This window comes from Cheilinus undulatus, linkage group 13, assembly GCF_018320785.1.
Source record: "Cheilinus undulatus linkage group 13, ASM1832078v1, whole genome shotgun sequence".
NCBI classification, from domain to species: Eukaryota; Metazoa; Chordata; class Actinopteri; order Labriformes; family Labridae; genus Cheilinus; species Cheilinus undulatus.
In genome coordinates, this window is record NC_054877.1 from 16,898,496 (window position 1) to 16,922,135 (window position 23,640).

General features: G+C 40.5%; 1 pseudogene; it reads left to right on the forward strand.

Moving 5' to 3' along the window:
• Window positions 1-16,441, forward strand: part of LOC121520186 — a 28,102-nt pseudogene extending 11,661 nt beyond the window's left edge.
• The last annotated feature ends 7,199 nt before the right edge of the window (window positions 16,442-23,640 follow it).

A 23,640-nucleotide genomic window follows, 5' to 3' on the forward strand; every position in this document is an offset into this window, starting at 1 on the left:
CCAACACTGCCACCACCATGTTTGACTGTTGGCATGATTTCTTTTTTTTTTTTTTTTTTTTTTTCAAATGCTGTGTTATTTTTACTCCAGAAGTAACGGGCCACACACCTTCCACAAAAGTTCAACTTTTGTCTTGTCAATCCACAGAATATTTCTCCAAAAGTCTTGGGGATCATCAAGATGTTTTTTTAGGCAAATGTGAGACGAGCCTTTGTGTTCTTTTTTGTCAGCAGTAGTTTTGACCCATGGACCTCCTCATGGGTGCTATTTTTGCCCAGTGTCTTTCTTATGGTTGAGTCATGAACTTTGACCTTAACTGAGGACAGTGAGGCCTGTAGGTCTTTGGATGTGGTTCTGAGTTCTTTTGGGACCTCCTAGATGAGTCGTCGTTGCACTCTTGGAGTCATTTTGGTTGGCCGACTCCTGAGAAGGTTCACCACTGTTCCCAGTTTTCCCCATTTGTGGATCATGGCTCTGACCGTGGTTCGCTGGAGTCCCAAAGCCTTAGAAATGACTTTGTAACCTTTTCCAGACCGATAGATTTCAATCACTTTGTTTCTCATTTGTTCTTGAATTTCTTTGAATCATGGCATGATTTATTTCTGTTTGAGATCTTGTAGCCTACTTCACTTTGTCTGACAGCTTCTATTTAAGTGATTTCTTGATTAAATAAATCTGGCAGTAATCAGGCCTTGGTGTGGCCAGTGAAATTGAACTCAGCTTTCCAAGAACTGTGGTTAATCACAGTTAACTCATGATTCATATGGAGCCAGATAGGTTTGGACCTATCTGGCCCCATGGAATCATTCAGACACTGCATTTTTCATTTACTTGGGCTGTCTTTGTGAAATATAAAAATTGGTTTGATGATCTGAAACATTTAAGTGTGATAAATATGCAACAAGAGCAGGAATCAGACAGGGGGCAAATACTTTTTCACAGCACTGTGTAAACATTTCTGCCAATATTCAAATCCAAGAAACTAGCCATACACATCAGTAATAGGGATGTACAGTTCAAAGAAAACAACAGTTTAAAAATCACTGAGTTTGGAAATACTCGCACATCTGATATCAGCACATTTCCAAAATCATACAAAAATATGTTTTCTGTAGAAAAATAAGGCTGGCAATTGACTAACTAATTGTATGTGAATAGTTAGTATATAATTTTTTATCTTAGCTATGGATTTGCCTGGATTGGACTGAGTGCCCCAGACCCAGCCACTGGTTATGTATGGAGTGATGGGTCCCCAGTGAGTAACAGATTTTTACACAAGTATTTTCAGTCAAATAATTTTTTAAATAATTGTTTTAATTGTCCGTCTAGTGGAAGGAGATGGATGGTTTTAATTGTCTGCTTATTTTTCAGCTGCAGTTCCAAGACTGGGAAGCAAATGAGCCAGACAATAAGAAAAACTTGGAATCTTGTGTTCAAATGAATATGCGTAGGACTGGTCGGCAAGGGTCTTGGAGCGACGTCCACTGTGAGAAAGGCCATGGGTGGCTGTGTCAGATCCATACAGGTATAATGAGGAACAGAATCATTTATTTCTCATTTCTTTGATCATATCTGCTTGCCTTCCTGAAAACATTTCTCTTTTGATCTATGCAGCTAAATGATCTCTCTACTTGGGGCTGCCTATTATTAGTCCACTGTTCTATTTAGCATTGTGTATATAATAATCTCCTGTCCATATTCTTAAAGGGGTGACTCCAAAACCACCTCCAGACCCTGTTGCTCCTGGTAAGTCAGACATATTTTCGATGCATTTACTTAAACCCTGATGGTCCATTTCTGTATCTACATTATTAATCATGGATTAATATTGAGTGAGGCACATTTGAGACCCGTCTTTAAAATAAACTTCAGATTTCATCAACCAATATTAAGCACTGACAACTCTGTTGCATAATGCCATTATAGTGTAACTAACCATAATTGATATTGCCATCCATAGACACGCTGATAATATGGCTTAAGTGAAAATGACAATCCCAATATATATTTACTGCAAAGTTTTTTTATATTTCAACATGTTTGTAGCGTACAACAGGACCCCAGAGGGATGGCTTGAATGGAATGGAAATCAGTATGATATTATAATGAACCAGTTAGCCATGGAAGAGGCTCAGGACTACTGCAAAAAAATGCATAGTGACTTGCTAACTATCAACAGTGAAGAAGAAAATGTCTTTGTGTGGAAACAGGTGAGCAATGGTTTTGTGCTTAATCTTTAAACTGCACGACCAACATAACTTAATGGCAAAGGCATTAAACCTTGGGACATCCAGCAATTTCACCATGCTTATCATCTGTGTGCAGGTACAGCACCGCCGTTTTTCTCTCTGGATTGGCCTGACTGTTGATCTTGATCAAACATATGAGTGAGTATGAATAAAATAAATGGGATGGGGTAAGCACATTAATTTGAAAAATCTAACATTTTCTGTAGCTTGGCTGGCCTAGCACAAGAAGTGCAGAACAAGACAGTAACATTGTTGATCAGCTTGTCTTTCAGATCTTTTTGTTTGATACTTTTATGTCAATGTATTTGTATCATCATAACTATTATAGAAGACAGAGAGACAGAAGCCTTTATTGTTACTGCACAAAAACAACAAAATTTCACATGCCCCTCCCAGCAAAACTACAAAAACACTCAAATGCACACTCAGGCATACAATCAAATCAATCCATACACAGACACATAAAACCACACACAATCAGAAATGACAAGGCAAGGTAAAGTGAACGAGTATACACATAAAAAATATGGAATAAAAAAATAATTAAAAAGTGGATTGCACAGTCCATATTGTACAGATCATGGGTGGTAGCGAAAAGGTCATTGTGTGTAATGACCGAGAGTGGAGTGGGGTCTTATCTGACAAGACAAGCTTCCAGTTTGTCTCTAAGTACTTGTTTTTTTTTTTTTTAAAGTGATCCGGTTCCAATGAACCTGCCACTTTCCTACAGCTGCATCCAAGCTAATAGCTACTTCAGCAGCAACCACTGGATACAACAGCAGACCCCACCCGTAATGATCGCAAACCCATGCCGAGGCAGGCTGGGAGAATAGTGAAAATGTTTTTTCTGTCATGAAAGCCTTACACTGTGGTTCTTTGCTTTTGTTTAAATAAAGGAATGTTGCAAAAGGCACCTGTGGCTATGTTCAAGCTAATCATGCCACTAGCAGCCATTGTATACCACCACTGAAGGATCTACCTACTATACTACTTTTAGAGACTGAAGGTACCACAAGCAGGCCAGTATTTTGGGCAAGCAAAGATAAAGGTAGAATACGGCGCTAGGTGCTCTTTAAGATAGGTTGGTGCCTGACCATCAAGAGCTTTTTAAGTGAGAAGAAGAATTTTAAATTCTGTTCTACATTTTATAGCTAAGACAGGAGTGATATGATCTCTTTTCCTGGTCTTAAAAGTAAAAAGAATATTAGATATAGGTCTATAGTTAGCTAGGGAGCCTCAATCAAGTGTTGGCTTTTGAAGTAGAGGTTTAATTACAGCTACTTTGAAAGACTGGCACATATCCTGTGAGTAATGACATATTTATCATGTCCAGAATAAAACTGCTAGCAAGAGGATCTAAGAAGGAAGAAAATTTAACTTTAGCTCGATCAACACTAGGAGAAGCACAGCAACAAAGACACTGGAAACAGGAAGTGATGCAATACGCTCACCATATGTCAGCACTTCAGCAGGAAGTGATCAATAAAAGAGTTAAAAGTTGTTTTGTTTTGTTTTTTTTTTTCATAAAACTGACATGACCTTTTGTGTTCAAATAGGTGGATGGATGGTTCCCCATTAGCGTTTTTAAGGTGGGATGATGGTCAACCTCATTTCCAGAACAATGATGAAAATTGTGCTGTCATGACCTCCTTTTTGGGTAAGTAATATGAAAAATGTCTTACAAGCAGACTTAACTAAAATCATTTTAACAGGTCATTAAATGTAAATATGTTTTAAAGTAGATATTTTGAATTTTCATTCAACTCATGGCCCACAGGGTTGTGGCACAATAGTCCTTGTGGGATCCAGCATGAATTCATCTGTAAACGCAATAGTACACCACCAGCCCATGCCACTGTACCTCCTCCAGTTATTACAAGAGGTGGCTGTCCACAAAACTGGAAAAAATTGGACTCAAAGGTAGAGGTTTCTCTTGATATTGGTTACTTGGCAAGACTGAAGTGTTGCACACAATCTTATTTCTATGTGAAATTGAATGGAGATTTAATCCAATACAGCATTGACACATTTGTGAATAAATGGCAAGCTACTGATATCATGTTCTATGTTTTTTTCACTACAGTGTTACCTCATTATAAACAAGCAAAGGGAGACTTGGGATGGAGCGAGGACAAAGTGCAAAGCCATGGGTGGAAATCTGGCTTCAATTCATTCAGACCATGAACAAGGTTTGCTTTTTGATTAATAATTACTTCTCATCAGCATTTCATTCCAAAGAAATGAATATGTATTGATTATGTAGAGCAGTGGTTCCCAACCTTTTCCAACTCAGGGCCCACTTTTAAATCTCAAACATTTTCGAGGGCCACGACCGACCCCATGAATACAGAGGCCATAAAATGCGTTCTCAGAGCATTTTTTTTTTAAATTGAAGATTAAACATAAAGGACTGAACTGAATACAGGAGAAACATGTGGGAAGCTCCACAGTTGCTAACACAGCATCTGTAACATGTGCAACACCTTCAGTATTCCAGTTTTCAAGGAGTTGTCCACACAATAACCTCTAGATAACAACAAAAGTTCCTATCTCTCATTTGCTTGTCACATGTCTAATTCTTAAAGGAACAAAAATGTAAAGGGTATTTGAACATTTTTAATATCCTTTAAACGTAACTGAGTTTTAACATTTAAGACATTGTTCTTGTCCCCACCCCAGAAATCTTACTATTTTGGAAATGATTTGGCGGCCCACTTGCAATACCTGGGCTGCGGCCCACAGGTTGGGAATCACTTATGTAGAGTTCTATTTTGAAAAGCTCCTGATACAGTACCACTATACACTGAATCAAGTCACTTGTATGGAGGTTTATTGAGGTTAAAGCTAAGGGGAATGACAGAGCTCAGACAGCAGGGAGACACAGCCAGCAAGCAGAAAATATGTGCCTAGTGTGAAAGCTGTGATGATGCGTGCAATAACACACATGTGCAGCAGATTCAAGCAGCAAAACATGCTGCCAGTCTAGAACGGCTGGTTACTGCATAGGCACGACAAGGAGCACTGCGGCCAAGTGACATTTGTTAGTTGCTTGTTTCTGTACGCAGGTGAGCCAACATCATATATATTTGTAGTTTTAACAACTCACAAAATATTTAGGGCAATATTTCATCAGTACTTTGAGTTACCATTTTCCAAATGTGTTTTGCTGCTCTAGCTTGAACTGTGACCTACATTGCTCATCACTGCTGATTACCTGTGGTATTGCAATGTTTGGTCTGCGTCTGGAAGCTTTGAGAGAGTTAGGAAAGTTAACACAAAGGAAATTAACACATCCCTATCTATATATGTTTCAAATGAAGAACTTGAATGATCCTTCAGATGGACTGAGTCAAAGTGGGAAATCATCCTGTGATCTGAAGTAAAGCTGAATTATACTGGAAACAAACAACATTTTGACAGTTTATCTTTTTGCAATATATTGGAAATTCTTAAGTAAATTAAACCAGATAAATGTATCCTTTTTTATGTATATGTATCAAATTAAAATCAATAGTTGTATATTTTTGGGGGGTCTTTAAATCATTTTTGGACTTTGAATATCACACTGTGCAGCCCTATGTCAGCAGCTCTGGCACACAAACACAGAAAGAGGGAAAAGAAAAGAGAGCAGGAGGAGCTTCTTCTTAAACTTTACAAATATTCTTGCCACGGTTTTCCTAAAATGGCAAATTAACCTGTGCTTGTGATTGTGCTGAAATGTTGCACAGTATTTCCTAATAAGGTTCAAAATGTCATTTTGTCAACATATTCGCCCCCATGAATGTAACATTTGATAAAACCAGAGCTCTCAGAGTTTTTGAACTCTTGTGGTTTATACACATTGCACAGCATACACAAAGCTTTAAAGTAAATGATCAGCATTTTTGTGCATTAATGGACCATTTATTAACCAGCACTGGGACTGGTTGCTGCTTGTGGTGGGAACCCTGCTAGGATCAGCCTTGCGTAACTGAGCGTCACCTGCAGTGCCGTCACCTGTAGCCTGAATGTACATGTAGTAGACATACAGGCTCTTACTGCACAGTGCTCAGGTCTCTGGCTTTTGATGTGATCTCAGACAGGATTAAATTCAGGTGAGTCACAGAAATAATGGAGCCTTGTGGTTTTGGTTTGAATCCAACAACAAGGAAGTGGTGGCATCAGGTAACATGATGAAAATGGCACAGATTCACGTTGTTACTATTATGCATGCGCATATCACCATTACAGTTGAAAAACAATCATTGAATCATTCAGTCCAAGTCTGGAGGATTTAAATATTAAACTCTGTGTTTGACATGGATGCTGAATCCTTTGGGTACAGAAGGTGGGGACTTGTGGACAGTGTTGCAGCACAGTTCAATTGTCAGATGTATGCGAGTGCACAAGTGCACATGGGTAACTTGCACATTAATGGTACAATGAACGCTGAGTAGTATATTTAGATTTTAGAACATGTGCCTCCAAGCAGGCAAGTTCATTTTCAGAGAAGACCTTTCTTTTTTAGTGAGATGATGCTAAACCAGATTCTGCACTTATCAAAGCAAAAATGATTGGGGTATTACAAGAAATAGATTATGACAAAGGAAACCATGAACTCTTAAGCACCTGGACTCCTGAATGCCAACTATAAATGAGAAAACACTTTCAAAAATACTGAAACTAGTCTCCTTGTTCCCGAATTCTCAAGACATTTAGAAAAATATCTTGTCTGTAAATCATCAGTGTGTGTATCAATTTCAGTGTTTTTGAAGGCTCACATTGCTGAGGCACCAACCACAGACCTGTGGATTGGTATGCATAATAAGGATGGTCACCTGTGGTACTGGACTGATGGTCGACCAAGTCGATATTCCAGTTGGAATACACAGGTAAGTGGACACATTTTTTGTAATTTAATGTTAAACTAGAAAAGCACTCAAAGAGTGCAGACCTCCACCATTAGCCCTATCTCCCAATAGTAAAGAATCCATTCAAAAAATTCCTGGATCCAGACTGTGATCCGGATCAGTCCCAAAATCTAATCAGTTCTTCCTTATGCCATTTGTGACATTTCCTGAAAATTTCCTGAAAATCCATCCATAACTTTTTGAGTTATGTTGCTAACAAACAATCTAACTAACAAACAAACTAACAAACCCTGCATAGGCTCCTTGGCAGAGGTAATAAAAGACTTCAGAGCTGCACTACAAAAGATTAAAAACATGTATTTTTTCTGTTGCTGCAGCAGGTGTTGTGATCATTGGCGTAAAACTATATTGTGTAAAACATTGTTCTGACTGTTTCTTGAAAAATTCTGATATCCTGACTTTTTTTCATTGCAGCGACAATTGTTTTTCCCTCGTGAAAAGGTAAATGTTTTTTGACAGAAAACCCTGTCTTATGTGGAGCCCTGTTACATCCCATCTTGCTGATGAGTGAGGTTTGTGTGTCTGGCACACAGAGACATTTATATATATTTTAGTAAATATTATGACAAAATGTTTTTTCATTTAATTTGAACTGTTACACAAGTTGTACTGTAACACAAAGACAGCCTCCCTTTTTGATTTTGGATTCATGATATTTTTAACAAAGCAGTTCTCTGTGTGTTTAAGTTTGAATCTGGAGTTGTGAACTTCAAATGGTTTTAAGATAAGATAGTCCTTTATTAGTCCCACAAGGGGAAGTTCCAAATCCAAAGTCTTGCTTCTAGTTGAAGAATATTGTTGACATTTTCTCATAAAATGATCCTGGAGCTTATCTGCCTGTCCCCTGATCACTGTTGTGTTTCAGCTACGACACTGTGTTGTGATGACTAGTGAGCCCACAGATGTATTAGGAAAATGGACAAGAAAGTCCTGCAATGACACCAATGGATATGTTTGCCTTCGGAGTGTTGGTGAGTCTATTTCTGTCTATGCTTTGCCTTCCCCAGTCATCATCATGACTTCCTCTATACTTCTAATCAAACACAAGCGTTTTAATTATACACAAGAATAAATGTAACTTCTTGCTCTGAACAGACCCTGCTCTGCCAGACTCCCCTGAACCAACAACCTCACAGTATGTCCAAATCTTCAACGACTCTGTCAAGGTGAACACTAATAAAATGACCTGGTATGCAGCTCAAAAGCACTGCAAAGATGATGGGGCTTCACTGGCTAGCCTGCGAAACATCTGGTCAAAGACATACATTGACCTGATCACTCTGAATCTCAAGGCTCCTGTGTGGATTGGACTGAACACATTAGAGGTACAAAGCAGAATGCCTCTCAAACTGCACATATGAAAAATCACTAAAAAAATATTCTACTTTGTTCCATCTTTGCTTTTAGACTGGTGGATATTTCAGGTATACTGAAGGCTGGCATCTCACTGTAGCCTATTGGAGAGGGGGGGAACCAGAGAGTGGAAAACCTTGTGTTTATGTTGACGTGGGTGGAATGTGGAGGACTTCAGAATGTGATCAGAACATGGCCAGTGTTTGTATGAAGAGCACAGGTAGGGCTTTTATACTGTATAGTTGAATACACTCAGCTGTGCTGCTTAATGTTGACATGCATCTCCTCTGTTTGGCTTCACCCATAGATGTGCCACCAACAGAGTCCACTGAATTTCCGGGAAAATGTCCTGATATTCCAGAACAACAAAGATCAGGAGGAAGACACCTGTCCTTCTGGATACCATTTAAGGGTAACTGTTACCTCATTTGGCCACTCACAGAAAGTTGGCCAGATGCATCTGCTCATTGTGCAGCAAATGGTGAGAAATTTCCATTAATCATCCGGGTAACACAATTAATCAGTCATTTGCATCTTGCTGTAATTCAAGACCTAGTGTTTTATGTTTGTTTGTTTGTGAAGGGGGATCTCTTGCCAGCATTGAAGATCCCTCAGAGCAAAAGTTCATTGAAAACCACTTGAAAGTGTATAAAGACAGTCAGAGTGCTTTCTGGATCGGCTTGTACAGAACTCACAGAGGTAAACCTACATTTTTTTTTTGTTCTTCATAACCAGAACACCAAGAGCTCCTTTGTTGAATGTAAGAAGAAATGTAAGCAACAACAAATAAGATACAAAAGTTCCTTTTGTTGTATTAGTAAACTAACAAAGTGTAAAAAGTAGCTGCATCAAAATAGGCATATCATTAAAAAAAACTCAACAATTACACTTTAGAGGTCTTAAAACACCTTAGCAGTCCAATAGGGACTACTGTCTATGTACAGGACACACTGAATAATACAGAACTCATCACTTCTAGGGACAAACTTGTGAAGAAAATATTGTAGCTTGTTTCTGACAGGTTACCTGACTAACTTACTGTTTCCAGTGTGTGCTTATCTTCAGTTAAATAAGCTTGGATAAACCTGGTCTGAAGGAAGTCAAGATTGATTGAAGGGTTACTGGATTTAATGATAACTGTAATAAACTTTCTCTACAGTTATCATGCCATTCAAATTTTAATTATCTCTAAAACTGTTTGTTTTTTTCCTCTGCTCATTCACCTGTACACGTCCCGTACCTTTAAATGTCAGCTTGGAAAAAAAACGTGTAGGACTAGCATACCCTCTCTAAAAAAAGTAATCTTACTAGTTACTCAGTTTCACACTACTTTCACTACGCTGTAACTTAATTGCCCAAAATACAATGTTAAATCTTACATATTCCCGCATTAGTGTAACATAGTGCAGTGGCACTATTTCATCCAGTCTAGACAATGTGAGTGGTGTCAACACATGAAGTGATGTCACAAGACAGGAAGTAGTATGTGCTTCACGAAAAGTTAGTCAGCCGTCGAGAGCGTCTGTCATCAGGGGTTTACCTGCATATGAAATGAAGAGTTGGCTGCCCACAGCAGATTTCATGCTACCCTCAAAGCCGTGATGTAAGGCTGTCACTTTTATTCAAAATTTGAAATTCAAAGCTCCCGTCTGAACCATTTGAGTTTGGTTAGAAAGTGACAGGACCAGTCAGCAGTACTTTCAGGCGTGACAGAGTCATGACGTAAGCAAGCACCAACAAGAGGCCGGTGCAGTCATGGTGGAAGACGATAACATGGATGCTGCTGCAGTGCCAGTTTAATCAGAACTTGACGACATTTCTTTGTTAAAAGACGAACAAAGAACAGCATTGAGTTTTCTTTTCAAAAACGACAACAGTCTATAGTCGCCATAATTTGCGTTATGCTGTTCTCTGTGGAGTTTAGCTCTGAAATGAATACATCACATGTTTTGTTGCTCTGATTGGCCAGGAAAGATGTCACAGAATGTTCATCCAATTACCCTCTGAGTTTTTTTTTTTTTTTTCAAAGGCTCTGCCCTTTCCCAAACACTGTCTATGAGAGGTTTATCCATCTGGTGTGCCAGGTTAGTAACAGAGGTAGGAGTAAGTCACTCATGTGCAAGTCACAAGCAAGTCTCAAGTCACTGTGGTGAGAATCAAGCAAGTTAAGTCAACTCCCTCCTATAAGTCAAGCAAATCACAAGTCAAGTCATACAAAAATTGCATGATTTAAATCTACATTTAAATCAGTAAAGACAGTGGTACAAAAGTTGAGTTTTAGTTCAATCATTATTTAATAGGGCTTAGGGACTTAAAAATATTGCAAGTTAAAGGTACAATGTGTAAAATTTGGCACTTTAACGACATCTAGCGTTCAGATTTTAGAATGAGCCGATCTGTTACCAAAACATCACATCACTAAGTGACGAGAGCCTGTGAAGACCAAAAAGGATAGTGAGCCGGACATCAATTACAGCAGTGACGAGGTGAGGGTTTATTCATACATTTTTGTAACCATTATTTTTATAGATTATAGGTCAGTCTTCTTCTCCACCTGCCTTCCTGGTAGCTTTCAGGACCGGCGGGCATCGCGTTTCGCTTTTTCTGTCCCCAAAACGTTGCCGTAGACAACATGGCCGTTCGTTATGTCAGCCTCCGTGAGGGCGACCCACGGTAATGTAAATTTGAAAAGATTTTTTCTAATTTTCTGAAAAGAAAACGAAAGTTTAAAGGGGATGACTGTGCACTTATTTTAACATACTTCACATAGATATATAAACATTATATCCCATGTACACCATTTCTGTTCGGTGAAATGCAGCCAAATTTTACACATTGTACCTTTAAGTGTCCCTAGAAAATACTGACTTTAGGAAAAAATTTATAACATTAACAAAATCAATATTCTTCTCTTCTTTTGAGGCTGCTTAACAATGTAAGTTAACAATGTAATAAATAGCTTGATGTGTTTATATTATTCAAATTAAACACTGGCAAAGCTGATGATTATTATTGTGCATGTGTATGCTGTTAAGTGACCCTCAACAAGGCCTACATTTCATGGCTTTCAGAAACTTTCATGGAAAAAAAAACTTACAATGAATTTGAGCATCAGAAAATAATGTAACTTATTTAATTATTAATGAAGCAACGTCTGCCATGATAAAATCATTGACTGCAACTTGGGCAATGTTAAAAAAGGTTTATAATAGTCTTTTATTAGATAATGGTGGGCATGTGAATTAACAATTGCATTTATCTTTATTTCACAAAGATGCAACTTAAATGACTGAAAACGCTGTAGTGCAAATGTCAAGCCTGTACATGGCGCTGTATTGCTGCCATGGAAATGCACTGAAAGAGAAGAAGAAGCTCAGCGAAAACTGACACAAACTTTCTTCAAGTTGCCCTTCTGGTTTTCCCTCAGTGGTGGATTTAAGAACATATGGTGTATGCATTTTGCAGTGATGGTAAAGGAGCATCAGATTTTGCTTCAAAAGCCATAACAAGCTCAGCAGCTCCTGCAGCATGAACACAACCCTGTAGTCCGCCATATTTGTTTTGGTTAGACCCGCGCAGGCGTCTTCAGAGAGCTACACTGTGTGTGACGTTTGTTTCAAGAAAGATGTGGATAGCCCTCCACACAGAGAAGAAACGGTAGTTGTTTATGAAGTTATGTACTCTGGGACCCGTTTTCAAAAAGTATCGTTTACAGTCACCCAACATGCTGTTTCCGTGTGGATGAAACGCCGATACGACAAACAACTTTTGCGTATACTCCGAAATTCGTCTCCATGTGGACACGGCCTGAGTGGAGGAGAGAGAGCTGCTTGTGTGTGAGGGGGAGGGACCAGGCACTCGGGCTGAGTTCAGCAGGGACACACAGGAGCAGAGCGACAAAACCCCCACACAGCAAAAAGTTAATTTATTGGCTACATATTGGCCAATGTTGATTAATCTGTGAAACACTATAATCGGCCTGATTAATTGGCCCGCCGATCAATCGGTCAGGCTCTAATTTCAATTTAGCCCATCTTTTTATGTATAAATCATCTTTCTTTAATCGTTTCAACCCAGTCATCTGTTGTGGGAGGATCTATCTATAACCATTTATGGGTGATGGCCTTTTTTACTAACCTTGCAAAGCAGATGGATACGCCCGTTTCCTTGGTTTTCACTGGTGAATTCATCTTGCAAATCTCCCATCTGAACTGTTTGGGCCTGGTTAGAAAGTGACAGGACCAATCAGTAGTGGGCAGTAAGGGGCAGTACTTTCAGGCACAGCAGAATCATGACGTAAACAAGCAGCAGCAAGAGCTGGTGCAGTTATGGAGGAAGAGATTATCGTGGATGCAGCTAAAAGCGCCAGTTTTATCAGAACTTGACAACAATTCTTTGTTAAAAGAAGAACAAAGAACAGCAGTGAGTTGTTTTCTTTTCAAAAACGACAAAAGTCGAGTACTGACATGTCTATAGTCGCCATGTTTCGCGTTAATCCTCAGTAGCTGCGCAGGAGCAGCTTGATAGTGGCTACGTCACATGTTTTGTTGCTCTTATTGGCCTGTAGAGATGTGATAGACAGAACGTTCATCCAATCACACCGTGTTTTTTTCAAATCCTCTGCCTTTTCTCAAACGTTTCCTATTGAAGCTTTCCCAGATGGATGTGTGAAATAAATCTATCTGGCGTGTCAGGTTACTTTTTTACTGCTACTGTAAATATTTTCCACAAGCATCTGTCACGTCCTGTTATTTATCAGGTAGATCACCCAAATAAAGTGATGTAAAAGTCAAGGGAAGCATCTTTCTAACTGATACGATCAGTGAGACAGCCATTTATTTTAATTCTTGCTGTAGGAGCAGTGTATAATGTTTTAACAGTATTGGTAGATTTTTTTTTAGTGAAGCCAAATTCACTAAAAAACAAATGTTCCCAACTAACATAGACTAAACTTTCTCAGCATTAAGACCAGCTAGCACAGCATTTGTTTTAGTTTCTCTTATGTTTTGTATTACATGGAGAAAGCATCTAATATTTTATAGTTGGTGACTTCGAACAAATCCAGTTTGATCAGTATCAATTATATCAGAAACAAAAGAACCTAGGTTCTTAGAATTGTATAATACAGTTCATAATCCTGATTCAAAATTGAAATTGGTCTGTATTAGATACATTGTGTTTTGTCCCTTTCTATTTTGGGTATAACTGAAATGGTAGCTTAAGTCCAGGAAGGTCATGTAGACAGTTTTTCAAGTGTCCAGTTAAATAAGTTAAGGAGTACTGGAGTCAAGTTGGACATCTTTTTAAATCATGGCCAACAAAAAAAACATCTAAAAGGATTTTATTCTAGAGGTTGATACTCCTTACGAAGGAGAAAAATGGAATCTCTTCTTTTCCCCAGGCCAGTGGCTGTGGTTAGACAGAAGAGCTTTGGACTACACTAACTGGGATCATGGTGAACCGTATGACAGACGATATGCAGCACTAAAAATCTCAGATGGAAAATGGATCTCAGGAATGGGCCAAAGCAGAGGGTTTATATGCAAAACCCCTAAAGGTGAGTTCAACATAAAAGTTCTATTAAATCAATTTCATGTTTGTGCAGTAACGGTGTACCTAAATGTAAATTAGGGCCACTGTGGGGAAAATTAAAATTAAAAAAACAGTCTGAATTCCTAAGTTTTACAAATGTAAACAAAGCCTGTATATTCTCTGAGATGAGGTAAACATGTAAAAGAGAAAAAATGACACAATTTTGAGTGGAAGAAGGGCTGTAAATGTCAGAAAAATTCAAACAGACCTCTGACGGAAGATATTCATAGTAGTGGGCGGTAAACCGGTATTTATATCAACACCGGTAAAATTTTTGGTACAGAATGGATTTTTTTCAACACCATCATCACCGGTTTAAATGCCTGCGTTGTGCTGTGATCCATGCACGAGGCATATCTGCTCCCACAGCTGATGGAGCGAGTGATTTGTGACGGTTTGGTCCAGTCATTTAAGCTTGCAACGTAGATGGATATGCCCATGGATATGTCCTTGTTTCTCACTGGCGTATCCATCTTGCAAAGCTCCTGTCTGAACCGTTTGGGCCCGGTTAGAAAGTGACAGGACCAATCAGTGATGAGGGCCAGTACTTTCAGGCGCGGTGGCGTCTTCATGTAAGCAAGCAGCAACAAGAGATTAGCGTGGACACTACTAAAGCATCAGTTTTATCAGAACTTGATGAAATTTCTTCATTAAAGGAAGAAAAAGAACAGCAGTGAGTTGTTTTCTTTTCAAAAATGACAAAAGTCATGCATTAACATGTCTATAGTCGCCATGGTCCACGTTATACCTCGGTAGCTGCGCAGGCGCATCTTGGTTGCCTACGCTATATGTTTTGTTGCTCTGATTGGCCCGTAAAGATGTGACAGACAGAACATTCATCTAATCACACTAGGAGTGTTTTTCAAAGCTTCTGACCTTTCCCAAACCCTTAGTATTGAAGGTTTCCCAGATGGATGTGGGAAACAAATCCATCTGGCATGTCAGGTTACCAGTCATTAGCACTAGCATAACATGTAGTCAGGTAACAGACCGAACGTCACCCACTCTTGTCATTGTAACTAAGCACAGATAACAGACAAAACAGGTGTTCTTTGTCAGTCAGTGTGCCATCTCTGTCAGCCTTCCTGGGGCTTGAACACAAGCTGAGTGCTGCTTTGGCTGGTCTCGGTTCGTCTAGAGCCCAATGCTGCAGCTTTTCATCTTATAATGGCTTAAACAACCATTTGAAGGTGTTTTTAACTTATGAGTTTCTTTTCTAAGTCCACGGTGAGTCAAAAGTCCAGGCTGCAACATTAAATGAGTTTAGAAAAGCTGCTGTAAACTAGCTGCAAAAACTTGCCGGTACAGCAGCTAAGTTAACTCAATGCCAAACACACTACTTCCGTCAAGTGCTTCACAATAAAAGTCTGCGGCTGTTATTTTTCTGAAAAAGCACAGGCCAAAGTAAACCTAGAGAGACTTAAAAAAAAAAAAGAAAAGTTTCCTTGCTCCTATGTTTAGATATAAATTGAGTATGCCATTAAAGGCTTGTTTAAAGCAAGAAGGGAGTTTATAACACTCGAATCTGGATTTAAAAGCATAGAAAAATACCATATGATTTTAGGCCATATCGCCCCGGCCAAATTTTGAGTATATTATTGTTGAAAGGATTTGCCTCTTGACATAAATGTTGAACTGTGTTTGTTTTCTTGCTAGTACTCAAAGAGGCACCAACAACACCTGGTAAGTTAGGTCTATGTCTGAGGACTTATTGTAACAATAAAGCTTTAAAGTTTTCTCTGATGCTTCAACGATGTATTTCTTTTGTACAGCAAGTCCCATGGTGACCCTTCCGACCCACAGCAACAGCATTTTACCAGTTGTCTCCATCATTTGTGTGACTGCTGTAGTGATTGTCATACTCGTCATCTTTTTTCTCTTGAAGAAATCTGGCCGCCGCTTTCATGTCCCTAAAATGCCATCTACCTTTTCCAACCCAATGTTCTTCAGCAGAACACAGTCAACCTCATCTGATTGACACAGATTAGGTGGAGAGGCAAGTTGAAGAAGAGAACCCTGAGCCTGGTGTAACATTGTGATTTAATGCAAGCAAAAACCTCATGGTTGTTTGGCAGGGGGCTGATGGTACTGATTGGTATGAGATTGAAAGCTTTCTTTTATCCCTAAAGTTGACATAGAAGTTGTTTCAAAGTAACTTCCATATAGTTTCAGTGAATTTCCAGGAGTACAAAACATAATGTGTCAATGAGTACGTTTTCATGTATACTAATAATCTAATCCATCCATGGGCTGTAGTTTTATAACCATTCTTTGTCTGATTAAATTTCATTAATAACTAATGCTGATTTGTTGAATAAACTCTATAATAACATTAAAGTTAAGTGGTCTGTGATTGTTGTGTGTGCATTGTAATAACTGCTGGCTGGCAGGGTCAGAGTATAATCTCAAATCTTTGATTTAAGTACAAACATTGATTAAATGCTATTGACATGTTCAGATTTTTTAAAGATTTTTTTGGTTAAGATTTTTCCCTGTGAAAGATTAATTCAGATTCCTTATTTTGTTTCATTATATTAATAAATATGCTTTTTATTGTAAATATTTTGACAGTAGCTAAACATTTATCTTACAAAATCCCAACAGTGTTGTACCAGTCACAGAGATCACTTCAACAAGCAACAATATTACGACTACCAATAAAAACCAAACCTCCCAGTCGTAAGATGCAGTTGTCATGGTGATGTTTTTTAAAGGTAGGTTTAATTGGGAGATGAGAGTGAGCAGAGAATTTTACCGTTTTTTTTTCTCAATTTTTCCGTCACCATGCGAGAAGATAATTTCAGCAGTCCAATAATGAAGTACAATTTAATTATCAATCCATCAATCAATGTTTATATAGCACTTTTCATACAAGACAATGTAGCACAAAGTGGTTTACAAACAGATAAATTAAAGGAGATTAAAGGACATATGACCCAAACCCACTCCACTCAACCCTCTGACCCACTCCCCCTGCAATCCATACTGGCAAAATACATCGTAAATAAAAGACACTATAAGAACAGGAAACTAATGTACCCATTACATACTGAGGAAATGTCATCTTAAAGGTTTAAAATTAAATGAAAACACTGGGGATTATGTTAAAGTGTAGAATAAAATATCAAATGAAATAAATTCAGACGAATTAAAATAAAAGGGTGCCGTAATAAGAATTAAAAACACTAAAATGTTATTCAGGGCAATATGCACAAATAAGAAAATAAAACACTTAAGAAGAACTTGGTGAAAAACAAACAGGAGGAAACTACTAAAAGATCATTCTGAAGCTCAAACAGAAAAAGATAAAACCTAAAACGGATTAAGATGAGTACATTAAAGCCAGACTTAAAAGGTAGGTCTTGAGTTTGCTTTTATCAATCAATCAATCAAACTTTATTTACGAAGTGCTTTTCATACATAACATGTAATTCAAAGTGCTTTACATAGACAAAATAAAAACATTCCCTCAAACCCACCCATCAACCCCCACCTTTTGCTTATGTTACAGATAGGTTTGGGGTCTTTTCTATTTCTTACTTTTCTTTTCCCCTGAAACTATGAGCTGGTATTAAACGGAGATGCAGCAGCAGCTGTGCGTCCATATATTGTCTGGTAAAGCCTGGGAAATAAAAGACAACAAATCCCAGCGACACAGGTCGGTGTTGGGAGACGTCACTTCCGGTCTGGGTGTTTGAAAAGCGGTTGATTGTGACATTGGATACACCTGTACATAGCAACGGGGATTCGCAGCCGCTACAGAGCCATGCTATCGAGACGCTGTGAAGAACTCCCTCTTCTTTACATTTGATGGACAAACATGTGAAAAAATGTTGCTCAGCCCGCACCGTGCTCGTTTAGTTGTATGAGTTAAGCCCGTGTGTTTTTAAACCTGCACCATCTCTCCACCACCACACAACAAAACCTGAACGAATCCAACTAGACGGGGCTGGCAGCTCTTGGGAGCCAGAGACTGTGCTTGTCGGGTAACCGAGGAAGGACGCCATGGTCGAGGTTCAGACGTCGCACCAGGTACACACAGTTGCCATTTATTTCGCCTCTAGTTTATTGCTCAGCTCATAGTTGTGTTTTCACGTTAGGATGCAGTGACTGCAACTCCATTACTTGGGGTGACCTAAATTGCATTCGTAACACTTAACATAGACAATTAAAGTCATTCCCTCACACCCACACACCTGCAACCACCCTATCCCACTGTCAGCCACCCCATAGACAACAGTTACATGTGCACCCACTCACGCACACTGTTTCAAAAACATGCCCCCCCCCACAAACACACACACACACACACTAAAATAGTGGACATTAGGCTGAGTACAAGAGGCTGAGTACAGATGAACCAGTTGAGAAAGCACCATCAGAGGAGTGGTCTGCACCAGGAGCAGAGAGTCACCCACAGCCACAAGACACCCACGCAGGACCCAGAGGAGGGATGAGGCAAAGACACCAAACCTCCACCAGGAACTCACGAGACCGACCCCTGCAGCCATAGCCGACCACCGCTCCTGGTGCAGAGGGCTCCCCCAGAGGAAACACTGGAGATCCTAAAAATGATAAAAGGGTAAAAATAAGTAAAAACTAAACTACAAATAAAAGCTAAGAACTAAAATATAAAACAGCATAACTAAAAAATTAAGGTAGGAAAACAATAAAATTCATAAATAAATACATGTGTATTACATACATATGTTACATATGTTAAAGTGCTTTCTTAAACTCATAAAGCAAACTTAAGTGAACAAAATATTTACAATAAAACTACATTTGAGTAAATGTAAATTAAGAATAAAGTAATATTCAGGAGCCAAAACATAACAAAGAAAAGTCTCTGCATAAAACCTGCCATTGTTACCTTGTTTAAACTCGTGAACTAGCAAAACTTTTCAACAACTGACCCTCAGCTTCTAAGGGTGCACTCACACTAGGCCACCCTCACCATGCCTGGGCCCATTTCAGCATGAAGTCTGGTATGTTTGGCCAGTGTGAGTGCAATCGTTCCGTGCTTTGGCGCGACACGCTTCGTGGCCCCGGCACGGAAGGACGAGGTGGGCCTAGGCACAGCACGGATGCAAATGAAAAGGCACAAGCACAGGAATGTGACATAACATGAAGTAAAAACAGAGGGACCTGCTTCAGAGCGAGGCGAGCACAGCAGCTGCATGCTAGAGACAGCCGGGTTTTTTTCTAGAAAGACAGAGAGAACTATATATTTTGTACCATTGAATTTCAACAAGTTACAAGGACTTTATAAGAGCTGAAGAATTTAACTTCACACAGCTTTACTATGACCTCAGTCTAACGGATCCCAGTCCAGTCCACATTTCTGACCAGTTTCGAGCAAAGTCAGGCTTTAACCACTGTGAGATGATTTTTGGTTTGTAAAAAGTGATCCATCCATCCATCCATCCATCCATCTTCTTCCGCTTATTCGAGATCGGGTCGCGGGGGCAGCAGCCTAAGCAGGGAAGCCCAGACTTCCCTCTACCCGGCCACTTCATCCAGCTCTTCCCAGGGGATCCCGAGGCGTTCCCAAGCCAGCCGAGCGAAATAGTCTCTCCATCGTGTCCTGGGTCTTCCCCGGGCCCTCCTCCCAGTGGGACTTGCCCAGAACACCTCATCAGGGAGGCGTCCAGGAGGCATCCAGACTAGATGCCGGAGCCACCTCATCTGGCTCCTCTCAACGTGGAGGAGCAGCGGCTCTACTCCGAGTCTCTCCCGGATGACCGAGCTTCTCACCCTATCTCTAAGGGAGAGCCCAGACACCCTGCGGAGGAAACTCATTTCAGCTGCCTGTATCCGTGATCTCGTTCTTTCAGTCACTACCCACCGCTCGTGACCATAGGTGAGGGTGGGAACATAGATCGACCGGTAAATCTAGAGCTTCGCCTTTCGACTCAGCTCTTTCTTCACCATGACAGACCGATGCAGAGACCGCATCGCTGCTGACGCTGCACCAATCCGCCTGTCGATCTCCCGCTCCATTCTTCCCTCACTCGCGAACAAGACCCCGAGATACTTGAACTCCTCCACTTGGGGCAGGATCTCAAAAGAAAAAAAGGTGAAATAAAGGTTTTTCCCTTGATTGAGTCACAAACGGCAGCTCCCAGGATAACAAACAACTTTCATCCTCTGTGTAAAAAGGAGAGTGCCAATTACGCGGACAAGGGTGTGCCGGGTTAATCATGCAGCTGATTTAACCTCTCTTATTATAAAATTATAACGGCAAACTATCATCCACTGAATTAACTTACCTCTAATTCTATTTCATGTCACCAAGAATTGAAACTGTGGTCTTGATCGCTGACGTTTGAACAGAGCATCGTTTATTAATCCTGAGGCGCATTCACTTCCAGCTCTCATCAGATGGTTAAAATAGCTCTTGTCACCGTAAAAAAAATTTTTATCTGATGATTTAATCCTGCTCTGGACACAGGCTGCCCTGTGACATGAGAGCTTGTTTGGTGCAACGCTGAAAGGCATGCAAACTCAGAGAAAAGGCTCAGTTCATGGCGCGTAAAAAAACTTAAGGGGGATTCAGATAGTATATGCACAAAGAAGAGCGGCTGTAGGGGCTCATACGAGTTAAAAAGTCCGGGTTTCATTCATCAGAAGTGCTTAGAACTCTGATCAGGCTCCAGATTATACTAGTATGCTGTGAGCGATAATTCTCCGCTATGAACCGCTCTCTCTCTCTCTCTCTCTCCTCACTGTGCTCTTTATAGTTAACGTAGCTACTGATCTCAGGTTAGCTGAAATAACTCTGGTGTCAGATCAGATATTGTATAAATCTGTTTCTATTTTACAGCCTGAAAGACAACATTTATATATACCGAGTCATCAACATGTATAAATTCAACAAAGATGGATGCTTCGTGTGATGACGTCGGCGCGTGACGTATCCGTGCCCAGGCCTGGATGCATTGAGCAGTGAGTGCGGGCCAAAGGGGGAACAGGGAAGAGGGGTCAAATGGGCTTCAGCACGGTTAGAATACAGCATGGTACAGATGGCCTAGTGTGAGTGCGCCCTAAGTTTCACCATGGACAAAACACATTGTTTTTGACATTAACTTTGTCAGTACAACATCAGAAAGGTTTTAAAAACCAATTGGAAGTGTTTTTGGGATCATTAACTACCATACTAAGCTGTTAAAGAACAGGAAAAACAAGAACATGAGACGTTGTCAGCAAGCAGGCAATTGTTTGAACCAGCGCTCATTTTTGGGGATACTCACTCTAGTGGTGCAAACTGGTAACTACATCTAAGTCACATTAATCACAAAAATGCATTAAAATTCGACCTTTACACATAAATCAACGTAAATTCTACAACTGTAATAACACATTTGTGAGTGTCACACACTCCCCAACAAAAACTAAATGGCTCCTGACATTTTATCTAGTAGTTTCTCTCAACACTGCTTTTCAAAACTCGTAATACACTAAATACCTTATCTTTAACATTTGTACATAGGCATATTGAGGACTATTGGCATGTTATACTGCTGTGGCAGATGTGATGGAGGAAGGGGGTATAACACTGGAAAATGGGAGGGAAAAAGGGGTATGGCTGCATTCCCCATAGTGTCATGTCTGGTGCATGTTGTGGGTGTCCTATCTCTAGTGGATATCCTGGACATCTGTTCATCAGGATCTCGAGGCAGTCCAGATCCAGCTTGTCTCTGCTCTGAAACAGGCTGCTCGGTGTCACTTTCACTCTGTTGAGGTGCATTGGTAACCTCTGGCTCTTCACCTCCTGGATGTTCTTTCTCTCGACTGTCGTTGTTGAGGTCAATGTCTGGGTCTCTGTCGTACCTCTCCTGTTCTATTTCTGTTGTTGCTTGCAAGGGCCTTCTTTCCACATACCTTGTCTGTATCTCCTTTTGTCCATAGTTTGTAGTTTGACATGGTTCAGATAAGATAAGATATTCCTTTATTAATCCCGCAAGGGGAAATTCCAAATTTACAGAGGCAAGAGTGGAGTAAACAAAGCACACAATGAATAAATGAATAAATACAAAATAGGAAATATAGAAATGTAACTTACAAATAAAAACAATTATAAATACTATTTACAGCTGTTACATGTTGAATATATTACAGATTGGAAATAGGGAGACATATGTACACCAATATACACATATATACACACATAATGATATATATAGACATGTGTACAGATTATACATATGAATATGGTTTATTGCACGGATTGTTTTGAACAGTTTCTGTTGTGAAGCCTTACAGCTGCAGGAAGGAAAGACACAATCTTTGGGTGGATCATCCCAGCACTAATTGATAGGAACCCTAACCCATCATGGAGGACAGCTTGGCTGTCATCCCCCCCCGGCGGAGTGGGGGTACTGACAAAAGTCCACAACCAGTTCCTTGGTCTTTCCAGCGTTAATCTGGAAGTGGTTTTGCTGGCACCAGTCTACAAAGTCCTAAATGAGTCCTCTGTACGACCTGTCGTTCCCATCTGAGATGAGGCCGACAACGGTGGAGTTGTCAGAGAACTTCTGCAGGTAGGTGACAGGTGAGAAAAGTCAGCAGTGTAGAGAGTGAAGAGGAACGGCACCAGCACTGTTACCTGGGAGGCCCCAGCGGACAGTGTCTGACACACAGTCCCAGGTCCTCACATACTGTAGGCGGTTGGTGAGGTAGTCCACAATCCAGCATGTGACGTGTTGGTCCACTCCAGACAGCTCCAGCTTGTCCCCCAGGATGTCCGGCCTGATGGTGTTGAAAGCACTGCTGAGGTCCAGGAAGAGGACCCGAACAGAGCTCCCAGGCGACTCCAAGTGAGAAAGATCTCGATGGAGGAGGAAGATGATGGCGTCGTCCAATCCGATGTCAGGCTGGTACGCAAACTGCAGCGGATCCATGGATGAGCTCACCAGGTGGCGCAGGTGGTCAATGACCAGCTGCTCCAGGGCCTTTATGAGGTGGGATGTTAGGGCCACCGGCCTGTAGCATTTAGGGTCCTTGGGATGCGGGGTCTTTGGCGTGGGTACCACGCAGGGCATCTTCCAGAGGTGTGACACCCTTCCCAATTTCAGGCTAGGTTGAACAGCTGTCCAGTGATCCCACTCAGCTGGTCTGAGCAGGATCTGAGGAGCCTGGAACTGAGGCCGTTCAGTCCTGCAGCCTTCCTGGTCTTTATCCTCCTGAGCTGGTTCCTCACCTGGAGAGGTGTGAGGGACAGGTTGGAGCAGGGGGGCTGTGTGTCTTGGGGTGTGGATGGGGAGCTGGAAGGAAGTGATGGTTGACTTCCTGAAGGAGGTGAAGGGAAGATTACTAGTAGCTGTAGCATCTTTCCTGTTCTCACTTCTTAAGCCTGATTTATGCTTCTGCGTTGCATCGACGGAATAGCTAGGCGTAGCCCTCTGCATCGATGTGGACCCCTACGCTGTAGCCTGATGTGCACCTCCAAAAAATCCTAACTATGCGTTGCAGTGACGCAGACCACAAGGGCTGTGATTGTCTGCTCAAAAAGTCATCCAGGTCCCTCAATGGGT